Source organism: Ambystoma mexicanum, chromosome 2q (assembly GCF_040938575.1).
Source record: "Ambystoma mexicanum isolate Mex_15411 chromosome 2q, UKY_AmexF1_1, whole genome shotgun sequence".
NCBI lineage: Eukaryota > Metazoa > Chordata > Amphibia > Caudata > Ambystomatidae > Ambystoma > Ambystoma mexicanum.
In genome coordinates, this window is record NC_090924.1 from 1,132,714,487 (window position 1) to 1,132,741,609 (window position 27,123).

At 47.8% G+C, this 27,123-nt stretch overlaps 1 long non-coding RNA gene across 2 annotated transcripts in view; it reads right to left on the reverse strand.

The window, feature by feature from the left end:
• LOC138569068 (uncharacterized) overlaps nucleotides 1–27,123 on the reverse strand; it is a 1,405,462-nt gene that overhangs the window by 581,625 nt on the left and 796,714 nt on the right. The window contains exon 4 of one of the 2 annotated variants that reach the window (XR_011303101.1): nucleotides 20,430–20,799. The exons of the other annotated variant lie outside the window; for it this stretch is intronic. This is a non-coding gene — a long non-coding RNA (uncharacterized lncRNA). Of the gene's footprint in view, nucleotides 1–20,429; nucleotides 20,800–27,123 lie in introns of those variants that run through there. 2 annotated transcript variants of the gene reach the window in all.

Sequence of the window (27,123 nt, forward strand, 5' to 3'; positions counted from 1 at the left end):
AAACCACCCATCTAGCAAAGGAAGAACTGTGGTCAAAATCACCCCTATCATCCCCACTAGGGGTGTCAACACAAGTAGTACAGCAGCAGACATGCCACAGATATGACAGTCCAAAGCCCTTGTGTAATAGGCTGTAACACCAAACCATCCTTGCGAGCCCATGGATAAGGGAAGCAGGAGTGGCATATGTGAGTCAGGACCCCAAGCTGCAAACACATACACGAGACAAGCTTGAAGGGACTAGCTGGAACAGACAGTGGATGCTTTCAAAAGCCACAAAGCACCACACCGTCACATGAAAGCACAACAGACAAGCAATTTTAAACTATATTAACTAATTACACTAACTATAAAAAAACCTACATTACCTAATTAAACTAACTATCAAATAGAAACTTAACTAACTAAACTAAAAGAAAAATCAAAAATGGCCACATACGACCTGGGGCAGGGGGGCACCCAGGAGGGAGGAGGCACAGGGTGCTGCTCAACACCCACATGCGATGATGTTGAGGGAAAAAATAAACCTCCAGAAGCTCAACGCCTGCACAGCCCAACCTATATTGGGAGATACCTCATCGTCCGAGTCTGGCTCTTCCTGCAAAGGAGGACGTGGCACAGGAGCCTGACCTCGCCCAGCCGCAGCATGCCCCTCGTCGGCAGCAAGTCTGCTGGACGGGTGAGCCTGGTTCTGTGCGGCAATGACACGTATGTCTGCATGCAGAACCTCACGTGATACACGTGCTTCCTCTTGCAAGGTAACACGTGTAACACGGAGTTCCTCCTGCAAGGCCTGGCTGGACAACTGATGCACCTCCCGGCAAGCATGTAGCTCAGCCAAGATGGTACGCTCAAGCTGCACAAACCTCTGCTCTGACCGCTCCCTCTGCAACATCAGAAGGACACCCAAAGTCCATCTGAGGGAAGCATACTCCTCCCTCAGGGCCTCCATGTATGCCTCTGCGTGAGCAGTAATTGCTTCACGCAGAGACAACATTTCGGCCTGGCGTGCCCTGTCTGAGGCTGCCATGCCCAGCCTGAGCGAGCGGGCCTTGGACCGTGCCGCCTGCTGCTGGAGAAGCACCTGCCTAGCAGGGGGGAGCACGGATTGGGCCACACTCTCCATGCTCAAAGCAATGTTCTCCATTGCTACCCACTGGAAATGGCAGTCACGTCTTGCTCCCACTCAGTATACAGCGGTTGCACTCGGCGACTGCGTTGCTGGGCTTGACACCTGCGGGACCCAAGGACCGGGTGTCCTTGTTGTCTTCGCAACGCCCACGTCTGCAGGACTACATGCCCCCGTCGACGTGATGGCCCAGGTACATCAGTGAATGGTGTGGAGGGTGACCCTGCGTCCCAATCCACCACAGGCGGAGGTTACAAGACTGTCTGACCCCTCAGTGCAGAGGTCACGGACAGAGGAGTGCCACATCAGAATCACTCACCATTGACATTTGGACCTGATGCACATCCAACTCGACATGGACGTCAGAGTGGTCATCAGGGCTGGACTCATTGCCAGCCAAAGACAAGATGGACTGTAGCACATGTGGGTTTTCGTGGCCTACCACCCCACGACCGCCACTTGTGCTGGGTTGCTGTAGTGATAACAACCCTGTGCCTGGCACCATCCTCTGGCTCCATTGCATCATCATCTGAAAAGTAGAGAGAAAAAAAGGTCACTACACATGTTAGAAGCACACAACACACACACACATAGACATCACACAGACACCAAACACATGAAGCAGACATGTTACACACAAAAGAGAACCTGCCATGCATGCTGGGTCTACTTGACATTGCTTCTGTGATTAGGCATGTAGAAGGGTGTTATATTGCTCTGAAGTGGGTTGATGCAGTGCAGCACATTTGTACATTACTCACTATCCACATGTACAAGTACTTCATGAAGTGTATCAGAAAATGTGAAGGCAGTGCAAGGTCAACTTCAGCCATCACGTGCAATGTGCATTCAATGGGTAGCATGGCTACAAGCAAACCACCCCTCCCCCCAAGTGCAAATGCAGGAATGCCTTGCATGGTATCAAAAGGCTGACCATAGACCTCTGTATTGACAGACAGTGTTGACTAGCATCAATTGCATCATGTGAGCAAAGTTACAACACAGCAGATGATGATGGGACAGTAAGCAGGACACATGATGAAACCTCCGGAGTACACCCACGTGTGACGAAGACACTACACCAGTTGGACAGAGTCATTGGCCATGAAACAGGCTGAGGCCTGTGACCCACAGAGACTGTCACACCCTAAACATGTGTGTGACGCAGGACTGAGCCACAGCGGCCATGGGAAGGCTGATGAAATGCCATGCAATGTAGGTCACCCTGGACACGTACTACAATGATCATCCAGTCAAGGACACATAGGGGCATGCATGGAATGCACATGGAGCATGAATGGCCACTCATGTCCCTGCAGAGCATCTGACATCTGCACAGTCCAAGTGAGACACCCTGCATCAAGTACAAAGGATGTACCACACAGCATATGTCTGGCAGGTTGGCTGGTGGAAGTTAGCATGTAGACAGGATGCATGAGCAGGCAAATACTTAACGGCACAATTGATGCAGACCAGTGCAAAGGTGAAATTGGGCTGCAGAAGGGGGGTGGAGGGGCAAGGGAGCATGCCTACGTGGAGTACCCGCATGCAGGCAGAGGACACATGCACGTCAGCCATGCTATGACATAGTCCCAGGGCTGAGAGGAAGGTCACCTCAGGCTACATGCAGAAGGGCCAGTGAGCTGGAACATGGACCGGAGGGGCATCCTGGTGACCAGCATGTGAGTAGGGTGCAATAGTGGTGATGCAGACAGTCCCCGTCTGCTCCACATGTCCACCATCCTGCAGAGCAGCCATGCATCAGTCAAGCATTGCATTACTTGCACATCAGAACCATGTACACATGACATGTAGTGGCAGTCATGCACAACACATCACACAAGTAAAACACACATGACCTCAACAAACACGCAGCAACACTCACTGGACTGGGCATCAAAGTCCGGCATCTCTCCCACTCCTTCGACCTATTCAGATGGTATGAACTCCGCAACGAGTGACTTGTGCGGAGTGAGTTCTTCCTGCTCAGATGCAGGCCCACAGTCAAGTTGTAATTTGAGGCACGCTTAGCCTTAGCGCTGCGTTTGAGGTCATTCCAACGCTTTTTGCACTCTTGCGCAGTGCGCACCTCATTGCCGAATGCACTCACATGTTCCACAACTTGCTTTCAGTGGGTATCACGGTGGGCAGCCGTAGTCTGACAATTAGGCCCCACTAGCATGTAATGGCTGTGATCCCGCATGTAGTCCACAAGGAAGTCCAGTTCCTGGTTGAAGAAAGGCTTCTTCCTCGACATGCAGGAGGTCGTGGCTGTGTGTGGGGTCCCAGCCTGTGCTGCAGGTGCAACCTTCCTCCTCTTGGATTGTGGCGCAGACCCTGGATGGCAAATGCTGCCCTGATCAGTATGGCCAGTGGCACTGGTGGATTGAGCCAAGGGAGTGGCAGGTGGAGGGACGACCAAAGGCCTGACTTGCGTCAGTGGCAGCTGGGTGCCCTCTAATGGACCCTGCGCAGCAACATCCGCTGTGGCAGGGTCATTGACCGCGACTGTCCTGGTTGGCAGACTCACAACCGGGGTGTTGTTGGCTGCATCTGCCCCTGCATTTGCCAACACTCGGCTGGTCGGGGCAGCAGATGACATTACTGCCCCAGGGACACGTGTCTCGGTCAGGGCAGCCCTGCGTGCACCTACTGTTTGCCTCCTGCCCTGTTGGAAATCTTCCAAGGACTCTTCAAGTGCCAACGCATCCTGTGCTGGCAGACCCTGTGCCTGGGTGATGGTGTCCACAGCTGCACCTGCAGCTACCACTACCCTTGGGCCCGTGGCAGTCGATGAAACGGACTGCCGGGTCACACGGGCGCCAGTGCCAGATGCAGAAACTGCATCTCCCTGAAGCACAGGGGGTGGTGGCATGACTGCACCGACACATGGCACAACATCGTGCTCAAGTGGCGCACCCCTGCCTCTTCCCCCTCTGCGTCCACCCTAGACACTTTGGAGTCCCCCTACTCCCTGGTCACCCCGGCCACGTCCCTGACACGCCACGAGGGGTATGCCCAGCTGAGGCGCCCCTCACCTTTGGTGGCCTCCCAACAATGGAGTAGTGCCGGCACAGATGGAGGAATGCCAATGGGAGGTGTACACCACAATTGTCCTGGGCAACTGGGGTGAAGGGGGTGGGATGCAAGATGTTAACAGCACCCCTGCACCTGCAAGGCTCAGGCACCCCAAAACTCCAGTAAAACCGTGCATGCAACCCCTGCAGCCTACGTGCGCGGAATTAACCTCTTGCAGTACGCGGTGGCACCCAGGAACACGAAAAATGCGTACGCGTGGGACACGCAGGCTACTATGACCTCGGAAACAGGTACGTGACACACAGGGGCACCCGCAGTGGGAAAAATAGCATGCACGACTCACCGTCAGACTAGATGATGATGAAAAACACACATAGCCAATACCCCCGCCAAAAGAAGAGATACGTTCTTGATCCGCTGTGAAGTTGTGATGGCGTACGAAAGTACACGAAGTAGCAACACACACGTCAGTCTCCACGAAAGGCACGTACAGCGAACTGCTGGCCCCGCTCACCTTTTACCCGTACTGAGGGAAACGCCCACGCACGTCGTGTCACTTATACGCGTAGGCCCTTTCCTCGGATTACACGCATTCACACGCGGGCATGCAGTTTTTTCACGCGCTGATCCACTATGCACACGTCACGAGGGAAACGCCCACGCACGTAACGTCACAGACGCACTTACGCGCTAAGGTCCTTTCCTCGGATTTCACGCTGATGTGCACTTTTTTCACGTGCCAAATCACTCCGTATGAAGCTGGCCACGCGAACACACACGGAAGCCCATGCTCCTGCTCAAAAGGCCATTTTCCTGCCCCAAGAGCCCAGAGCATGCTCCCACCTGCCATCTGCTGCTGCCTGCCTGCTGCCCACGTGCCCTGCTATTTGGTGCCTGCACGTCAGCCATCTGCAGGGGTCCAGTTGCTGTGTCCACTCCTGCTGGAACAGAAGACTCCCGACTGGGATACCATATCTCCACAGCCCAGCCCCAGGACCCAGTTTCCCACCCACGCCTCCCCCAGGGGTTGCTATGTCGGGCCAAACACCATCCGAGACCACTGGCGACCCCCAGCCAGAGAGGCAGAGGGCCACCAGCTTCAGTGAGAAGGAAGTTGGTGTCCTGGTGGAGCATGTCCTGGGGCATTATGATGCCCTCTTCGCACCATCGCACGCCGACAAGGAAGGACGGAGGAGGATCTGGACGGACATTGTGGGTGCCATCAACACGGAGGGGGTGGCACCCCGAGACCTGAAACAGTCCAGAAGCGCTTGGAGGACTACAAGTCGAGGACCCTCAGGAAGGCCCGGCACCTCTTGGAGGCAGAGGATGCAGTGGGGCGCCGGGGCCAGCTTACCAACCAGCAGATGAGGGTCCTGGAGGGCATTCGGCCAGTGCTTCGCCACCAGATCCTCAGGATGCAGGCCCGTCTGGAGTCAAGCGGTAAGTGGCCATGCACTGCTGTGTGAAACAGGGCATGTTGTAGTGTGCTGGTAGTCAGCTACTTGCCTGTATGTATAACATAGGCCATATATGGATGTGTGTGAGCCGAGACATCATGGTAGTGCATGCGTGAACCACATGGATGGTGCATGTGTTCCAATGAGACATGGGGAGCTGCATGCGGAATGCACATATGAATGCAAGTCAGTCCCTGTTTTTGGACATGGGTGGGGGTGAGAGATGTGTGCTGCTCTCATGTACATGTATGGTGTGCATGTCTGTGTGTCTGAGAAGCGTGGGTGTAACTTTGAAACGCCATGGATGCATGACACATGTCCGTGATAATGTGCAGATTCACTCATGCAGTCTGGTCACCGTTGTATCCACTGTATCTGTGGTGTACGAGCCATGATGCATGACCCTCCAGTGATGTGTGTGCATGGGGTCAGTATGAGCCATGATGCATGTGAGTTTGTAGGCAACATTTATGTCCATGGAGGGCCTTGTACCTGGATGCTGATGTTGATTGCATTTGTCGTGCCTGTTCCTGCATGTGTGTTGCGTGCTTGACCCATGTGTTCAGGAGGGACACCATTGAAGTGACGTTTGACAGTGCCACTCATGTGTTATTGCTTCCTGTCTAGGGGACTATTGTACAGTGCCCTGATGCTTGTGTTCTATGTCTCCCTATACTTAGCGTCGAGTGTAGAAGAGGGCGGAGACGGCGCTGTGGAGCCAAGCGGCGGGGATGCCTCCACCTGGCGGCGATGCAAGGCCCAGCCATCCTCCCAGGAATTGCCATCATCTGGGAGCGAGGGGACTGGTGCCGCGTCTGCCACTACGGCTGTAGCGGAAGAGCCGGGTGAGCCCCCACAGGGGCTTGCAATGGCGGAAGACGGTGCAGAGACATCCAGGTTGGTGGTCTCCACAGTGGAGGAGGAGCCTGCTACTGAGCCGCACATGGGGCCTGGTGGGGGTAGTACCACTGGTGTAAGTGGTGCAGTCCAGAGCCAGGAGGCAGCACAGGTCACCGCAGAGGGGCCTGTGCATGTTGCTGTCCCTGATTCTGTGACTGCACCACCATGCACCAGCAGGGATGCCCCATCCCAGGCCCGTCTGCAGGTAGGGGGGTGGTCCACATCATCTGGCTCTCAACTACCTGCAGACGAGGGGTCCCATGACCGTATGGGCTCCATCCTGATTGGTGTCGCGTTGCGCATGCGTGACATTCGTGATGACGTGCGTGCTTCCTGGGGGGAGCACGCACGCCATCACGAAGAGCTGCATGGCAACGTGGCACTGTTGGGAGGGGCCCTGGTCGGTGGATACCTACATGTGCCGTGCACTCTGGCGGACCTCTCCTCCTCTGTGGAAACTATGCGCCAGTCATTCTCCCTGCCGTCTTCCGGCCCAGATTCCACCAGGGCCTCCTGTGGACCTGGCCCGACCAACACAGCCAGCTTGGTGGAGATCCCATCCTTGCCACAGTTGGGAGTCGGCGGTCAAGCAGGGGTGGACACGCCAACAACAGGAGACCAGCAGATGGAGGATGTGCAGGCATCATCGGTCAGGGCACATGGACAGCAGCAGCAGCAGGCTCTAGGTGGGAGCCATGATGGCTCGGGGCCATCAACATCAGACGGGCAGGCATCGGCCAGAGGGCAGGAGAACCCTGGAATGGGATCGTCTTCCATGTGGCTGCGGTTGGGCCAGCGTACAGATGCGGAGCAGTGGCAGGCGGAAGAGGCGCGGCTCACCATGGTCAGGGTGGAGTTCTCCATGTGTCGGGCGTTGAGGCAGGCTGAATGCCTCGAGGCAACTCGCAGGGAGTTGGAATAGGCCATGAGTGCATCCCTGTGAGACCTCGAAGCCAGGACAGAGTCCCGCCTCCAGGAGATAGACATGGAGTTCAATGATGCCCTGGCCCACAACATCACAGAGTGAGCCGCAGGACTTGCCCACCTCCATTGTATATAGTTAGTTAGTGATAGGTTTTTTGGGACGCTTGGACAATTCCCCACGTTTTTGTATATAGTTGTAAATTAGGTAGGGTTTTGTATATAGGTTTCATTTAATTTGTTGGGCTCATGGACCCTTGTTGCAATATTTGTACATAGTTGGACAGTGGATTTTTTTTATTACATCATTTACCCTCACCATGGATCAATGGATTTTTTGGATTTTGGTTTCCTTTGGATTTACTTTGGTGGAGAAGGATTTCTGACAAACTTTATTTTGGATTCATTTGGATTGTGGCATCATTATTATTTCTTTGGTTTTGGACATGCCTCTTTTTTCTGGTTTATGTGTATTTACAAGCTTTGAATCATTTTTATCATTTTTGTGCACAATACATTTTGAATTCTTACTTCCATGTGTGGTATTTGCTCTTTGGTTTACTGCATGTCACAATGTGGGTTTACACAATCACTCCCACACAGTGTGTGTGCGTGACGGGCATGTGTTGATGTGCATATTTAACTTTTGGTTAGTGACAAGTAATAGGGCTTTCAGTGTGGGGTGGATTGGAAACTTGATTGTGTCTAAAGACTGGAGTGGCGTGCAGTGGGAATTTTGTTGGACATGAGGCCCATGAATGTGCATCTTCATGACATGTTGGGTGGGAACCTGAGTCGGGGCCTGACCCTCAATGCTGGGTGGATGGGGGTGCTGGGGGACATGAGTCGGGGCCTGATCCTCAATGCTGGGTGGATGGGGGTGCTGGGGGACATGAGTCAGGGCCTGAACCTCAATGCTGGGTGGATGGGGGTGCTGGGGGACATGAGTCGGGGCCTGACCCTCAATGCTGGGTGGATGGAGTTGCTGGGGGACATGAGTCGGGGCTTGACCCTCAATGCTGGGTAGATGGGGGTGCTGGGGGACATGAGTCTGGGCCTGAACCTCAATGCTGGGTGGATGGGGGTGCTGGTGTCATGAGTCGGGGCCTGCTGGCAGGTGCCCGTCAATGCTGGGTGGATGGGGGTGCTGGGGGACATGAGTCGGGGCCTTCTGGCAGGTGCCTGTCAATGCTGGGTGGATGGGGGTGCAGAGGGACATGAGTCGGGGCCTGAACCTCAATGCTGGGTGGATGGGGGTGATGGGGGACATGAGTCGGGGCCTGCTGCAGGTGCCCGTCAATGCTGGGTGGATGGGGTGCTAGGGGACATGAGTCGGGGCCTGCTGGCAGGTGCCCGTCAATGCTGGGTGGATGAGGGTGCTGGGGGACATGAGTCGGGACCTGAACCTCAATGCTGGGTGGATGGGGTGCTGGGGGAAATGAGTCGGGGCCTGCTGGCAGGTGCCCGTCAATGCTGGGTGGATGGGGGTGCTGGGGTACATGAGTCGGGGCCTGCTGGCAGGTGCCCGTCAATGCTGGGTGGATGAGGGTGCTGGGGGACATAAGTCGGGGCCTGAACCTCAATGCTGGGTGGATGTGGGTGCTAGGGGACATGAGTCAGTGCTCACTTGTGCGTGGTGACATGTGGGCTGGCTGGGGGGCTTCACCAGGGTGGATGGGCTGCCTGTGGGGCATGGCCAGGGGTGCAGTGTGTTCCCCTGTGTTGTGGTCTGCCTGCAGGCCCTGGGGAGGGGTGAGAGGCCACAACTGGGAGGACACACACTGTCAATTCATTGGGGCACCCCTGTGATACACGTACCCAGCTCGCACAGGGCCAATTGCATGTAAATCTGCCCGCGCACCCAGAAATACACATACCCTGTTCGCACAGGGCCAATCGCGTGTGAAAATTCCTGCACACCCCAGAAATACACGTACCCCGCTCACGTAAAATTCCTGCACACCCCGAATACACATAATCGCATGTGAAACTGCCTGCGCACCCCAGATATACATGTACCACGCTCGCACAAGGCCAATCGCGTGTGAAAATTCCTGCGCACCCCAGAAATACACGTAACCCGCTCGCACAGGGCCAATCGCGTGTAAAACTGCCTGCGCACCCCCGTAATACACGTACCCCACTTGCACAGGGCCAATCGTGTGTGAAACTGCCCGCGCACCCCCGTAATACATGTACCCCGCTCGCACAAGGCAAATCACCTGTAGCACAGGGCCAATCGCATGTGAAAATTCCTGCGCACCGCAGAAATACACGTACCCCGCTCGCACAGAGCCAATCGTGTGTGAAAATACCCGCGCACCCCAGAAATACACCTACCCCACTCGCACAAGGCCCAATTGCGTGTAAAACTGCCCGCGCACCCCAGAAATACACGTACCCGCTCGCAAAAGGCCAATCGCATGTGAAAATTCCCACGCACCCCAGAAATACACATACCCCGCTCGCACAGGGCCAATCGCGTGTAAAACTGCCCGCGCACCCCCGTAATACATGTACCCCGCTCGCACAAGGCAAATCACCTGTAAAAATGCCTGCGCATCCCAGAAATACACATACCCCACTCGCACACGGCCAATCGCGTGTAAAACTGCCCGCACACCCCCGTAATACACGTACCCCGTTCGCACAAGACAAATCGCGTGTAAAAATTCCTGCGCACCCCAGAAATACACGTTCCCCGCTCGCACAGGGTCAATCGCGTGTGAAAATCCCCGCGCACCCCAGAAATACACGTACCACGCTCGCACAGGCCCAATCGCGTGTGAAAATTCCTGCGCACCCGAGAAATACACATACCCCGCTCGCACAGGCCCAATCGCGTGTAAAACTGCCCGCACACCCCCGTAATACACGTACCCTGCTCGCACAGGTCCAATCGCATGTGAAAATTCCTGCGCACCCCAGAAATACATGTACCCCGCTCGCACAGGGCCAATCGCGTGTAAAACTGCCTGCGCACCCCCGTAATACGCGTACCCCGCTCGGACAAGGCCAATCGCGTGTGAAAATTCCTGCGCACCCAAGAAATACACATAACCCACTCGCACAGGGCCAATCGCGTGTAAAACTGCCTGCGCACCCCCGTAATACACGTACCCCACTCGCACAGGGCCAATCGTGTGTAAAACTGCCCGCGCACCCCCGTAATACACGTACCCCGGTCGCACAGGGCCAATCGCATGTGAAAATTCCTGCGCACCGCTGAAATACACGTACCCCGTTCGCACAGGGCCAATCGCGTGTGAAAATGCCCGCGCACCCCAGAAATACGCCTACCCCACTCGCACAAGGCCAATCGCGTGTGAAAATTCACACGCACCCCAGAAATACACGTACCCCACTCGCACAGGCCCAATTGCGTGTAAAACTGCCCTCGCACCCCAGAAATACACGTACCCGCTCGCAAAAGGCCAATCGCATGTGAAAATTCCCACGCACCCCAGAAATACACATACCCCGCTCGCACAGGGCCAATCGTGTGTAAAACTGCCCGCGCACCCCCATAATACACGTACCCCGCTCGCACAAGGCAAATCACCTGTAAAAATTCCTGCGCACCCCAGAAATACACGTACCCCGCTCGCACAGGGCCAATCGCGTGCAAAACTGCCCACGCACCCCCGTAATACACGTACCCTGCTCGCACAAGGCAAATCGCGTGTAAAAATTCCTGCGCACCCCAGAAATACACGTTCCCCGCTCGCACAGGGTCAATCGCGTGTGAAAATCCCCGCGCACCCCAGAAATACACGTACCCCGCTCGCACAAGCCCAATCGTGTGTGAAAATTCCCGTGCACCCCAGAAATACACGTACCCCGCTCGCACAGGCCCAATCGCGTGTAAAACTGCCCGCACACCCCCGTAATACACGTACCCCGCTCACACAGGGCCAATCGCAAGTGAAAATTCGTGCGCACCCCAGAAATACACGTACTCCGCTCACACAGGCCCAATCGCGTGTGAAACTGCCCGCGCACCCCAGAAATACACGTACCCGCTCGCAAAAGGCCAATCGCATGTGAAAATTCCCACGCACCCCAGAAATACACATACCCCGCTCGCACAGGGCCAATCTCGTGTAAAACTGCCCGTGCACCCCCGTAATACATGTACCCCGCTCGCACAAGGCAAATCACCTGTAAAAATGCCTGCGCACCCCAGAAATACACATACCCCACTCGCACACGGCCAATCGCGTGTAAAACTGCCCGCGCACCCCCTTAATACACGTACCCCGTTCGCACAAGACAAATTGCGTGTAAAAATTCCTGCGCACCCCAGAAATACACGTTCCCCGATCGCACAGGGTCAATCGCGTGTGAAAATCCCTGCGCACCCCAGAAATACACGTACCGCGCTCGCACAGGCCCAATCGCGTGTGAAAATTCCTGCGCACTCCAGTAATACACATACCCCGCTCGCACAGGCCCTATCGCGTGTAAAACTGCCCGCACACCCCCGTAATACACGTACCCCGCTCGCACAGGTCCAATCGCATGTGAAAATTCCTGCGCACCCCAGAAATACATGTACCCCGCTCGCACAGGGCCAATCGCGTGTAAAACTGCCTGCGCACCCCCGTAATACACGTACCCCGCTCGGACAAGGCCAATCGCGTGTGAAAATTCCTGCGCACCCCAGAAATACACATAACCCGCTCGCACAGGGCCAATCGCGTGTAAAACTGCCTGCGCACCCCCGTAATACACGTACCCCACTCGCACTGGGCCAATCGTGTGTAAAACTGCCCGCGCACCCCCGTAATACACGTACCCCGGTTGCACAGGGCCAATCGCATGTGAAAATTCCTGCGCACCGCAGAAATACACGTACCCCGTTCGCACAGGGCCAATTGCTTGTGAAAATGCCCGCGCACCCCAGAAATACACCTACCCCACTCGCACAAGGCCAATCGCGTGTGAAAATTCACACGCACCCCAGAAATACACGTACCCCACTCGCACAGGCACAATTGCGTGTAAAACTGCCCTCGCACCCCAGAAATACACGTACCCGCTCGCAAAAGGCCAATCGCATGTGAAAATTCCCACGCACCCCAGAAATACACATACCCCGCTCGCACAGGGCCAATCGTGTTTAAAACTGCCCGCGCACCCCCATAATACACGTACCCTGCTCGCACAAGGCAAATCACCTGTAAAAATTCCTGCGCACCCCAGAAATACACGTACCCCGCTCGCACAGGGCCAATCGCGTGCAAAACTGCCCGCGCACCCCCTTAATAAACGTACCCCGCTCGCACAAGGCAAATCTCGTGTAAAAATTCCTGCGCACCCCAGAAATACACGTTCCCCGCTCGCACAGGGTCAATCGCATGTGAAAATCCCTGCGCACCCCAGAAATACACGTACCCCGCTCGCACAAGCCCAATCGCGTGTGAAAATTCCCGTGCACCCCAGAAATACACGTACCCCGCTCGCACAGGCCCAATCGCGTGTAAAACTGCCCGCACACCCCGTAATACACGTACCCCGCTCACACAGGGCCAATCACATGTGAAAATTCATGCGCACCCCAGAAATACACGTACCCCGCTCAAACAGGCCCAATCGCGTGTGAAAGTTCCCGAGCACCCCAGAAATACACGTACCCCGCTCGCACAGGGCCAATCACGTGTAAAACTGCCCGCGCAACCCCGTAATGCACGTACCTCGCTCGCACAGGGCCAATTGCGTGTAAAACTGCCCACGCACCCCAGAAATGCACGTACCCCGCTCGCACAGGCCCAATCGCGTGTAAAACTGCCTGCGCACCCCAGAAATTCACGTACCCCGCTCGCACAAGGCCAATCACGTGTGAAAATTCCCACGCACTCCAGAAATACACCTACCCCGCTCGCACAGGGCCAATCGCGTGTAAAACTGCCCACGCACCCCGTAATACATGTACCTTGCTCGCACAAGGCCAATCGCGTGTGAAAATTCCTGCGCACCCCAGAAATACACATACCCCGCTCGCACAGGGCCAATCGCGTGTAAAACTGCCTGTGCACCCCCGTAATACATGTACCCCGCTCGCACAGGGCCAATCGCGTGTAAAACTGCCCGCGCACCCCTGTAATACACGTACCCCGCTCGCACAGGGCTAATCGCGTGTGAAAATTCCTGTGCACCCCAGAAATACACATACCCCGCTCGCACAGGGCCAATCGCGTGTGAAACGTGCCGGGCACTCCAGAAATACACATACCCGCTCGCACAACGCCAATGTCATGTGAAAATTCCCGTGCACCCCAGAAATGCATGTACCCCACTCGCACAGGACCAATCGCGTGTAAAACTGCCCGCGGACCCCAGTAATACACGTACCCCGCTCGCACAGGCCCAATCGCATGTGAAAGTTCCCGCGCACCCCAGAAATACACGTACCCCACTCGTACAGGGCCAATCGCGTGTAAAACTGCCCACGCACCCCCGTAATACACGTACCTCGCTCGCACAGGGCCAATCACATGTAAAACTGCCCACGCACCCCAGAAATACACGTACCCCGCTCGCACAGGCCCAATCGCGTGTGAAACTTCACGCACAGTGGGGTACGTGTATTCGGAGGGGTGCGCGGGGAGTTTTACAGATGTTTTCATGGTTGGGGGTCTGTATGCTGGTCCACTGGCCTGTGCGCCATGTCCAGGCTTTGTGCGCTGTTCATGGTGCATGGGGAGGGGTTGGGGGTGTAACTGGCGCTGCTGCAGGGTCGCTCTGCTACTCTGCGCCACGGCTGGTTATGGATGTTGAAATCCATGAATACGCTGTGCGCGGAAATGGATTTTCGCGCACGCGGCTGGTGCAGACTGCCGCACGCGCACACTGTGCGCCAGCCGCGTGCGCCACTTGTGCGCTGGATTCTATGAATTACCCCCATTGTGTCTTGTTTTGATGAGATTTTCAAGCGATGTGAAGGCTTCTCAATTCAGTATTCTCTTCAGAGCGGTTCTTAAAATCGGGATTTTTACAGAAGTTTTAAAAGTTGATTTATAAGATTGTTTAATGTTTGATTTGTTTGAAGAGTGGATGTCAGGGTTATAAAAGGAGGTAGAAATGTAAAATAGGTCAAGTATATTTTCTGGAAGTAAAAGATGTACAGGGATTGGTTTCGAGAACTTTGATTCTCGATTCAGATTGTAAATTAGAGGTTGATGTTGTTGTATTATCTTTGTTCTGTTTATAGTTATATGAAAAGAAAGTTCAGGAGGATTGGGCAGTGGTGTAGCATAAGCTAAAGGTAAGTTTCACTTGTTTTATTACAGAAGGGGGCGCTAACCAATCAGGAGAATTGGAACATGGGCTGTATTCTCCAGTATAAGTCTGCATTTCGAGCAGATGAGTGCTGACAGCCACTGCCCCCTTGTCCCACTCCTCCCTCAACTCTTAGCACCCATGTATTTTCCTATGTGAGTGCTAAGAGTATTTAAAAAAAATATATACATAACCTTGTGGTGTGGCATTGTGCTATGCAGTAGTTTCTAAAGTCGTTTTCTTTGTTGATGGTGTCATGGTCATCAACAGAGAAAAAGGATTTCAGAAACAGGGCGTGGTGGCAAAATGTGCTGCAAGGTAAATGTCTTTTTTTTTAATTGAAGACCATTAGCACCTGGGTAGGAAACTACTCAGATGTTAATGACAATATAATCTGTGGTGGTGGTCCGAGACTGCCGTTAATGGTAGTTGCCTGAGTTAAGGGAAACTTGTTTTATTTGAGGCCTATAACTTGGCCGGCTGGTGGATACCGTTAGGGTTAGCCGGTTGATGTGGTGCTTAAAATGAAACACACTTCCCCCAGTTTAGATCTTTATTTTTACTTTTATGGTGGTTCTGAGAAGAACCTTTGTGGGGTTCAGAGAGGATGCGGGTGGGGAGAGTAGATGTAGGAAAGACAGTTGGAAAGTAGACAATTGTTTAGTCTTTTTGACAAGTTTTATATTTTGGGGTTTATGATTTTTTAAATTAAGTCAGGCAAAAAACCTGAACATTGGAGCAAAAAACCTCTCAAAAAACAAATAACTACTGGCACTTTCACCCATGCTCCACTCAGGCATACTCAATTGCCTCAGAAGTTGTTGCATTCTGTGATATTGCCATACAGCACTTATTCCAGGTGAAAACGCCACCTACTGGAGACCTGCATTGCCTTGGAGGGTCCAACACTGTGGCGGTAAAGGTGAAACTCCCATCATTCGCACCAGATGAAGTCAATTGAAGAGACCCAGAGGATGATGCAGGGGGTGAGGGTGGTCCTGCTTCCTCTGAATCCTGTGGCGTTGCAGGACCAGTGGTGGGTCGTAGGGCATTACAAAGAAGATGGATTGCCTTTTGCCAGAACCTGTGCATGATATGTTCATGCAGTTGCTGCCAGTGGTTACGTATGAGGTGGTTCATGAATTCCTTGCTGTCCAAGCTGTGGCCAGGAATCCTAGAGAATCCTTTCCTTCGTAACTTGCCACAAAATGTGCACTGTCCCTTCTCGACGTCTGAAAGGGTAGTGTATTTAGCACCTTGAAATACTACCTGCACATGGAAAGTTTGAAGCTCTTGCGGCGGTACTTCTTGGGTAGAGCTGGCTGCTTTAGCTACTCAACGTCTTCTGGGTCTTCAAGGACAGTGACAAGGTTCTCTTTATCGCTGGAGGGTGACTTGAGATGTTGTGTAATCAAAAAGAAAAATCAAAAGAAAAAGAAATTAAAAGAAAAACGATCAATGAATCTTTTAAAAGGGAATAAAATAAAAACAAAACAAATATAAAACAGACAGAAAACAAGGTAAAACAGATGGAAACACAAAGAGAAATGGTTGTGATAGGAAAACAGTGCCAATTGAGCACATTTTGTAGATAAGTGTTTACTATCTCTACCTAAAGTTGAGGAATGTGGAAATGTAAGGATTTCTGCACTATATAGATATGATTCGCGATCTGTGTATCTATGAACCAATCTGCTCTGAAATTTTATACTGTGCACGTGCCCTTAGGCCAATCAGTTTGCAGATTTATTTGTACCTGTGAATTGCGATTTGAAAAGAAAAGAGTCTGTTTTTATTCTTTTCATATTAAGAATTTTTTATATTTTACTTTGATCAGGCGTGGCAAATGCTTATTTCTATGACTGTTACATGTATGTTTTTCCTTATATCAATAGTCTGATGAATTGTGATTTGAGAATCAAATGCCGAAATTTAGGGCTGTCTAAATTGCCGTTTGAATTGCTAAATTAAGGAAAATAGTGAGCTTTTTTCTGTTTTTATGGAACTTTTTTGAAAGAGTACAATTATCAATGTTTTTGTGGTGTTCACATTCTCCATTCACATAATATAAAGTTATTGGAAGATTAAGATGCAGTTTTTATTTCATTGGGAATATACGTGGTTTTCGATCTGCATTTTTGCTCTTCCTCGTCTCAGTATTGTCTGAATGATTTGTAACAGAAAAAATGTACACTTCAGAAACATTATTCGATCTGGTTCTCGATTCACATAGTTTCTTCATAGCTTTCCTTTTCTGTTAATTGTCAATCTCAATACTCAAAGAAATAGATATTGTTCTTGAATCTAGATCTTATTTCAGCATGTCCTTCTTCCTCTCCCCAGTACTTACGCAGTTCACTATCTGAGTATTATTTTTTAAATAAAACTTTCATATTTATAGGTAGTACTTAAAAGGAGTTTGGTGTTTATAATTTGTAAGATATATTTGTGCAGCAACTCAGTCTTCCCACATTAACCACGCCTCACTATTCCTCATCACTGTCCCCAACTACCTCACCTCACTCTTCCTTGTCACAGTTCCTAACAAGCCACCTCACTCTTCTTTGTCTGAGTCCCCAACTACACAACTTTAGACTTCCTCATTACAGTCTCCCAATAACCCCACCTCACTTTTCCTTAGCAGAGTATGCAGATAATAGCAGAGCATTAGCAGAGCCATGCTGAATAAAATCAATCTTGTGCAAAATAAAATTAAGGACCACCACAATGTACTACCCATCCCCTCAGGGGTCAATCAGCCACAATCCACTCCTCCGTTCAACAAACCACTCTTTGCCTTTAGAGACATCTCCCAACTTGAAGTCATTAACATTCTCAAAAACCTAAAACCTTCAATGTGTTTAAAGGAGATATCTGCCCCCGAAACTCATCAAGGAATGCGCAGATAGCCTTGCACCTCTACTTACAGCCTTCATCAATGCCTCTTTCAGAACCAGCATTATCCCTGCCAGCCTCAACGAGGCATGGGTTTGCCCACTCCTCAAAAACCCACACTAGACCCCTCCCAACCTAACAACTACCGACCAATAACCACAGCACCTTTCCTCCTCAAGATTTTGGACAAAGAGGCCCACTTCCAAAATCAACAATTCCTTGAAGATAACTCCATCCTCGGAATCAGACAATCCGGTTTTCGCAGAGGACACAGCATTGAAACTGCCTTGGTAGATCTAAAACACCAAATCACACAAATCATGGATGCAGTAAAACCAGCCCCCCTACTACTCCTAGATCTCTCGGCTGCATTCGATTTGGTAGACCTTAATACTCTCACCTCACCCAATAGGCCAACTTCACCAAAGAAGCAGCGCTCTGGGTCACATCCTTCTTGGAGGGTAGAGCCATGAAGGTTTTCTCCAACATTGCCAACGCAGCCCCTACCACCATCCACTGTGGAGTCCCACAGGGATCATGCACTGCGATACGCGGATGATACCCAGGTACTCCTACCACTCTTCAGGATATACCTCAAAAAGGCCAAAGCACTCCACACAATCTACTCTACCATCCAGGCATGGATGGTGGCCAATGGCCTCTGCCTCAAGGGGAGAAGACTGAAATTATCATACTAGGTCTAAAAGCCACCCTAACCAAACTAGACAAATCATACTCGAACTTCATCATTGATAACACCATCATCCCTGTGTCCACCACTGTTAAGACTCTAGGAGTTCAGTACACTATCCATGACAAAACAGGTCAGCGCCATCTCCTCGGCCTCAGCTCACACAACTAAACTTATAAATGCAATAAAACCCTACCTGTCAAACCCCAACTGCCTATCCATAGCCAGAGTCACCATCGGTGCCAAACTACTGCCAAAAACATAAACCGACTCCAAATCACCCAAAATAATGTGTTAAGAGCTGCACTCAGCATCCCCAAAAGAGATCAAATTACCCAAGCCAGAAAAGAAGCCCACTGGCTCCCAGTAAAAGAACATATCACTTTCAGAATCCTCACCCACACCCACAAATGCCTCACCCACACTGCACCCTCATATCTATCAAACACTATCACTAAAACCTCCTCTACACGACCAGTCAGGACTCGCTACACTAACCTAATTGACACCCCCCACATTCATAAAGCAAGAGCGGTTGGGTTAAGTTTCCCCTACTTAGCTGCTAAGTCCTGGAATGCTCTACCTGCCGACATTCGAGCTAAAAACTCCCTCCTTGCCTTCCGTAAAAACCTAAAAACCACCTTTTTCAGTTAATCACACTCCAGCACTGCCAAATGTCTATAGAACTGCTACTTAGAATTACCAACTTTAATTCTTGTAAATCTGTCTGTAACCAGTTATATTAACTATTCTAAACATTAATCTTGTAAAATGTCTGCAACTAAGAAAAACAATTTTCTGTAACTAGCGCCACAATGCCTTCGGGCTGCTGTGCGCTCAACAAATGCAAATAAATAATAATAATAAGAGTACACCATTACTAATCCCTTCTTATCTGGTAGACAGAAAAAAGAAGAAATACTTGATAAACCCAATGTTTTGAGCTCAGGAATAGATATTGATAACTAATGATATGAGATAAGGCATGTTATCCGAATAAAAGACAGAATTGCAGGTGGTGGGAGCTATAGCATAACAAAACCCTTGAAATACAGTTTCTTTTTTATTGTATATGAGTTTTTAAAAAAACCTACAAAACCTTTATATAGCACAATCTAGAAAAACATTTTTAAAAGCATTTTAGATTAAAACTTCAATATCATAACTAGGTTAAGCGTTAATATAGACACAACATAGAAACATCCGCCCCATTTTAAAAAAAGAAGCATGAGATAAGACATCTTTACACTTAAAATTCACCCTACCAACTTACAAAGTGTGTTAGTGCAGGTAGTTTAGGGATTTCAGATACTTCACCAATTTGCAAGTATCAAAATACAGAGAAGTCCATATGTAAAAGTACAGTCTAAAAGGCGAAATTCTGATTTTATTTTTTATAAAGCTCTAAAGTGCAAGGAATTCATAAACGCAGCTACTGCTAGTCCATTGGATGCAATATCACTGGTTAGGTACCTTTTCCTCAAGCTTTCATGATCATTCCAGTGAATTGTCAAGAGCAATTTCTTAAAATATGCCATTCTTTGCATATTCAAAGCGCCACAGTCCAATACTAAGTGCCTTACAGTTTCTATGCTATCTTTGTCCTTGCAGAATTTGCACATTGAATCCGCCATGGCAATTTTTCAGCTCCTCAACATCACTTCTTTTGTTGATAGCAAGTTCCAATGAAATCGCATTAGAAGCAGTTGGGAAATAGATTCAAATAAGTGGCTCCGGCCTCTCTCTTTTTATGCTCGTAGGGTAAATGCTTCAAAGATTAGTAACCATAAAAAGAGTCTGTGTGTTAATCCAGTCCCCATCATAAACAGCATTTTTAACTTTATCGGGTTTCAGCATCAATACCTCTATATCAATGTTAGATTCACTCTACACATTTTCACAGTACTCACTCAATTGTACAACATACTCTGAGTAACCATGCCCAAGTGTATTTCTGTTCCATACATATTTTCATTTATCCATACAATGACTTTTTTGCTTTTCTAAACATGCACAGATATAGCAATTATTCTTCTCTCCAATGTACTAAAAAGAAAAACATTGTACACATGAAAGGAAGGAATTTACACACACATTCACTCACAGCTAAATCATAAAATGGCTCTTAATGGCTGTTTATTAAAACATACTTAATACAACAAAAAATAAAAGCAAATTAGATAGTATAATTCACCGTTGTCACAGCTGCAGACCACCTCATCTTGCCAAGATCTTCACTGAACAGCTTCCAGACCAAGTTGGCAGAGAGAATCCTCACAAGGGGACCAGAAGGAAAAGATGTGTCTACTCTTTCCCCAGCACAGAGGCTTTTCTCTGTCAGCCTAATCCGGTGCTTGCCAATTTAAACTTCCAACAACTGCAGGATAGTACTTTTCCAGAAAGTTCACCTTTTGGAAGCATCCACCGGCATTTGGTCGAAATGTGAAATGGAAAACCGCTAGAAGCCTCTTTCTCATGGGAGCCTGAAAGGCAACATAATTTGCTTTTGATTTCTGCAACGTTATCCGGCCCTTTATTCAAAACAATTCCTGAAACACTGCAGACTCGAACAATATATTTTTTCTAGTGATTCAAGGAATGGAAACAGTACTTAGAGCTCACATTAAAATGTAACCCTCTCTGAGGCTTGAGGAAAATGTCCACTGCTGCACCCAGCATGCATTTCAAACAGACACCATGTTTTAGTCAAAGATATTACATTTATTATAAGCATTAGACATTTGACTTCCATAACTCAGTGGCACTAAAGTTGACTTCTGAAACCGACAAAGCATTATAAATAAACTAGAAATACATCGAAAACAGCAAGAAAAAATCAAAATCATAAAAATTATAAAAATAAAAGCAAAAGAATATCACAAGGTTTATCCAATATTTGGAATCCAGGAAAACAACCAGTCCCACCAATTCCCAGTATGAAAAGATGTTACTTGCTTTATCACATCCTTCAAATTTTGGATGTGGTTTTGCACAGACTGGGAATGGTCACTCAAATTAAAACAGCATATTCCTTCAAATGCATTACAACCTAAATTATGTTTCAATAACAAATGATCAATAGCAGCTTTATTCTGAAAAACTGCTTTTCTCTTAACTTTGCGATCTAGAAGCAATTCTTACAAGGCTTGAGGGGTTTGGTTAACACCTTCACTACTAAACATGCTAACTTAATCAAAGATTTATAGCCCCGAGCAGCTAATCCCCAAACTCCCACCAATGAATTTTGCAAGAAATAGGACTTCAGATTCAGATGCACATTCGAATCGCAATCTGGGGTTAGTCCTATAGATTCAAAAATGGATCATTTAACTCTAGGTAATGCTGGCTGCAAGGGTAACAACATAAGGGCTAGTCGTGATACTGCGCATGGTCCTCCAGAGATGTTAGCTTGAATGTAAGTGAAAGCTGTATTACCGCATGAAAAAGGCCATCCTACTGGAAGGTTTATGTGGTTCAAATGACTAGCAGCTACAACTGTATGATTACAGATCATGGTGTTGTAAATGTTGGTGCATGTGATTGGAGTATATGAACACAATTGTTCCTCAAACACAGTCCGGTTAATTTCTTTGGTCAGATCCAATTGCTGACATTTGCCAACCTCTTGTAGAATGTAACAATGGGATGGGGGCAATAGATTTACGAACTCTGAATAAGATCAGAGTCTTGGAAATTGACGGTAACACTTTAAAAGGGAAGAAGATTAAGAGTCAAAAGGATGAATTTATTACCTTTAAGGCAGCACTGGTCAATGCACGATCTGCAGTGGCCAATGCAGCAGATGTAAAGGATTTCATCCAAGAACATGGTTCTCTGAGGGGAGCCAATCAATGTTTCACACACTGGTCCGAGATCATTATTCTATTCAGAAAATTGATTGTATACAGAAAAGAGGAGGGGGTATAGCAATTATTTATAAATCCATAATAAACCTCTCGCATATGACAGAATTGGATTGGGGAGAGGAGACAAAAATGGGAGACTTTACTATTACCATGTCAAATTCTACTTCTATACAAGTGTTGTTAGGTTATAGGCCCCCACGACCATTAGGTAATTTTTTGGAATTACTGGACCTATACTTAACTACAATTGGGAATAAATATAAGGAATTGCTCTGTCTTGGCGATTGGAATATCTGGGTGGATAGTTTAACTTACCCAGATGCAATGGCTCTGCGAGAAATTCTGGACAACCATGGATTAATAGTGCTTACAACCGCACCATCACATAACAAAGGACACTGCCTCGATATGTTGGCAAGTAGGGGACAAGTTGTTACCTTTAAAGAAACATACCCAATATTATGGTCAGACCATTATATTCAGTCCTTCGTGCTCTCCAGTAAGGAGCCACAAAAAGGGGGAGGGAGAGAAATGCCACCAATGTGGAAACGTGCTGTCGCCGACCTGGATAAAATTCCAGGGGGAGAAGTGCAGAACAAATTGAAGGGAATGGACTCTACATCGACTTGTGAGGAATTTTTTGATAAAGGTATTGAGATATTGGAGGAAATTTGCAACAAATATGCACCCCTGAAAGAGAAAAAAACTAAGAAATCTAAGTCCTGGTTTGGTCCAGAACTCACATTGTTGCGGAAACAACTTCGCCAGGCTAATTATATCTGGAGATATTCAAAGTCTAATGATGATGCTGATAGAGCAAAGACAACTTTGAAAATATACAAAACCATGTTATTTTTAGCTAAACGTGATATCTTACATAAAGAAATTAAACAAGCTGGTAATCAATCGAAGGCAATTTTTGAAGTGGTCACAAGATTTAGTATGTGTTTCTCTGAAAGACACAGGAAATCCCACACTTTGGATGGGAGTATTACTCTAAATTTGGATAACGGAAGGGCATCCAAAGGAAACAATTCAAGAAATGTGGTATCAAGGATTTTATTGAACCTGATACTGATTTAATATATCAAACAAATCATGATTAAATCTGCACTTGTGAAAACAATTTACATAGCAGGAAGCAACTTTTATTAAAAAGAACACATCTATATAGTAAAAATCATCTTATTCAATCATCCAAGCATACAACCTCATCCATCCATTAGACAAACCACTCATACTGAACGCCAATCAATATACAATGTAAAATCTATAAGAAAATTCATCACAGTTGATGACAATAGGCAATTAAGATGGGTCCCAGAGTTTTTTGACCACGACAGTTTGGATTAAGATGAGGTCGTGGTCAAAAAACTCTGGGACCCATCTTAATTGCCTATGCCACTGATGTTACCTGTTGTGGCTCGTTAAACTGATTTCATATTCTTTCTATAAATTTTTCAGATGAATCAACTGTGATGAATTTTCTTATAGATTTTACATTGTATATTGATTGGCGTTCAGTATGAGTGGTTTGTCTAATGGATGGATGAGGTTGTATGCTTGGATGATTGAATAAGATGATTTTTACTATATAGATGTGTTCTTTTTAATAAAAGTTGCTTCCTGCTATGTAAATTGTTTTCACAAGTGCAGATTTAATCATGATTCGTTTGATATATTAAATCAGTATCAGGTTCAATAAAATCCTTGATACCACATTTCTTGAATTGTTTCCTTTGGATGCCCTTCCGTTATCCACAAGATTTAGTAAACCATCCTGTTTAGATGTGAATAAAACTGCATCACAGGAACAAGCAGATATATTTAATACTTTTTTTTAAAGAAAAGATAATTACGATTTTAGAAAATAAAGAACAAGGAAGGCCCTTAAGATGTGAAAAATAGATGGAGGAAGAAAAAGAACAGGAGAATACAATACAGGGAGAGACAGCCTTCCAGTTCCAAATGGTGGATGAAAAAAGTGATTTGCACGTTGTTGAGTCAATTAAAACCCACAAATGATCTTTCATGTGAGACACCAGCATATGTTGCTAAACGACTAGCAAAAGAGCTTACACCATTCATAAAAACCTTTGTAAATAAGTCTTTACAATACTCTCAGGTGCCTAAAGCCCTAAAAAAAGGCGTTAATAAAACCCCTGCTAAAGAAAGCCAATTTAGATCCGGAAATAATGAAGAATTATCGGCCAGTGGCAAACTTAATGTGGCCAACTAAAATTTTGGAAAAAGTGGTTTGCTCCCAGTTCCAAGCATATGTAGATAAGGAAGAACTGTTAGGTAATCTTCAGTCAGGATTTCCCCCTAAACATGGCACAGAGTCAGCTCTGTTAGCTGTACATGATGACGTACTCAAAGCAGCGGACGAGGGGAGATCAACAGTTTTGTTGATGCTGGACCTGTCCGCGGCTTTTGATACTGTGAACCACCAGATAATGGCTCGACGTATAGGGGAAGTGGGAAAAGCATCTAAGGAAGTGGTGAGATGGTTTGAATCATTTCACAAAGACAGATCACAAAGATTTATACCAGATGGATTTAATTCCTAGATGGTGGAGTTGGAATGTGGAGTGCCCCAGGGCTCCTCCTTATCCCCTCTCATCTTTAACTTGTATTTTCGTCCAGTTTTTAGAATATTTAAAAAGTATGACCAGCTGTTTCATTCATATGCTGATGACACACAGATATATATAGAACTCCAGGATAGTCAGGATGCCTTTCGAACGAATAAATCAATGTATGGAAGAACGTCAGGGGTGGATGACTGTCAATCAGTTACAGTTAAACGTGGCAAAAACAGAAATCATACTGTTTGATCCAAAAGGTAAAAAGCCACAGGATAGACAAAATCCACCACCACTGATTCTAGGTGAACAATTACAGTATGCCAAAAAAGTAAAGAATCTAGGTTGTTGGTGGCAGGAGAATTTAGGGAGTGAGAGTCAGGTGGTAGTGAAGGTAAAAACAATTCACTTCGCACTGCGCTCACTACGGAGTACATTACCCTACATTCCAATAGAAGACAGGGCGGCTGTGGTGGGGGCAATGACCAACCCCCACTTGGATTACTGCAATAGTTTGTTAGCAGGTATCCTAAAAACCAAATGGAGGGACTGCAGAGAGCACAGAATGCAGCAATCAGAATAATTGGGAACCTCAGAAAACGGGATCACGTTTCATCAATGCGGAGATCCATACACTGGTTGAGGGTGGAGGACAGAGACAAATTCAAGATAGCATGTTTGGTTTTCAAATGTTTGAAGGGGCTAGCGCCCGGGTACATGGCTGATAAGATTATACCATATCACCCCAAAAAGAATTTACGATCAGAGGATAAATGTCTTATCTGTACTCCACGAACAAAGTTTGTATCAAGAGTAGATAGAAGCTGCGGAGCATCTGGCCCCAGAGTTTGGAATAAACTCCCATTAGAGATTAGAATGTGTGAAACCCTTGATTTATTTAGGAAGAAATTGAAAACGTTCCTATTTAATTAAAGGAGGAAAGTGATTGTTAGAACTGCAATGTTAATTTGTCTCCCCGGCTGTTCAATGTTAAACTCTAGTTGTCATCTGCGCCCGAATATAGTTTACTCTGTCTGGTGCGCTTTAAAAAAATTCCTCAAAATCTAAAAAATCAAATCTTCTGGCTGACAAGTTAACTTAAAGCAGACATCACCTTGGGTAATGTTGTAAGTTAAAACATTGGTAAATTCTTCCATTTTTGGAAAGTCTCCTGGCAAAATGTGAAGTATTCATAAACAGAAAACGACTGTCAGACACCATTGTCCTCCACTAAAGAGTCATTTTGAGTGATTCTGAAAATGTGTCTCAAAGTTGAAGCAGGCGTTGGCACCTCTACCAGGCATGTTGTCAGTAGGTCCATAGCATTGTGTGCATTCCAAAAACAAAAGTAGGTCGTGTTAAGACCTTCCTGTGCAAGGTAAATCCATATGTTCTCGGTTTGGGCAGCTCATACTTGGTTTATCCTCAATGCTTTGCATATCTGTTTCTTCATGCCTGCTGGGGCTGGTATGTTGGCATTGGCATCATGCTACTCACAAACCCCATTCCTCAGCATCAGACTTACATTGGTTTGTTGCAAAAATATGAACATTTGATTCTGCACTATGTCATTTGACTCTTCCAAATGGAGTACATTTAAATGTACAAGTACACCAGCCAGCCACAGAATATGTAAAGGAAATCCAGAAGAAAACATATCAGTGTTGATAATCATTCTCCTAAATAACATTTATCAGCGGGCATATAATCCCAATTTTCCCTGCCAGTCTCCATGAATAAAAGTTCTTGGTCTCTGCCTGACGCTATGACATATGCGGGTATGTGTGGGCCACTAGGTTTTTCTACCCGCACCTTTAGACCCGGTACCATGTGGTCTGATGAGCTAAACCCACGGTCCCCATGAGTAGCTAACACTGTAGGTGGAGCTCCTTTTCTGACAGTTCAACAGGTATGACAATCAATCGGGCTATCCTATGTCCTACATGTATAGGCAGCATTTGATCACCACTGTTCATTCAAATTACTTTGATTTCTCATTGATAGTCAACATCTACCATTCCTGTCAGTGCTTGGATGCCCTTCATTGCTAATCCAGATCTAGGGGCAATCAATCCCATGTTTTTTGCAGGAATCTGACTTAATAACCACTATACCTCTGGGTTCTAATCTGATTTCTTTATGAGCATGCATGTCTACTCCTGCAGATTCTGGAGTTGCACGGTATGGCTCTAGAGCACCTGGCGTGAGTTCCAAATAAACCAGAGTTGCTGTAGCTGAATTAGGTTGCATCTGCACAGTAGGTGTTGTAAGGAAGGCATGGTATCAACAGTAAGACTGACACAAGTGACCACAGTTATAGGGAGTTTATTGAACTTTAACAAGGGTGTGATAAACA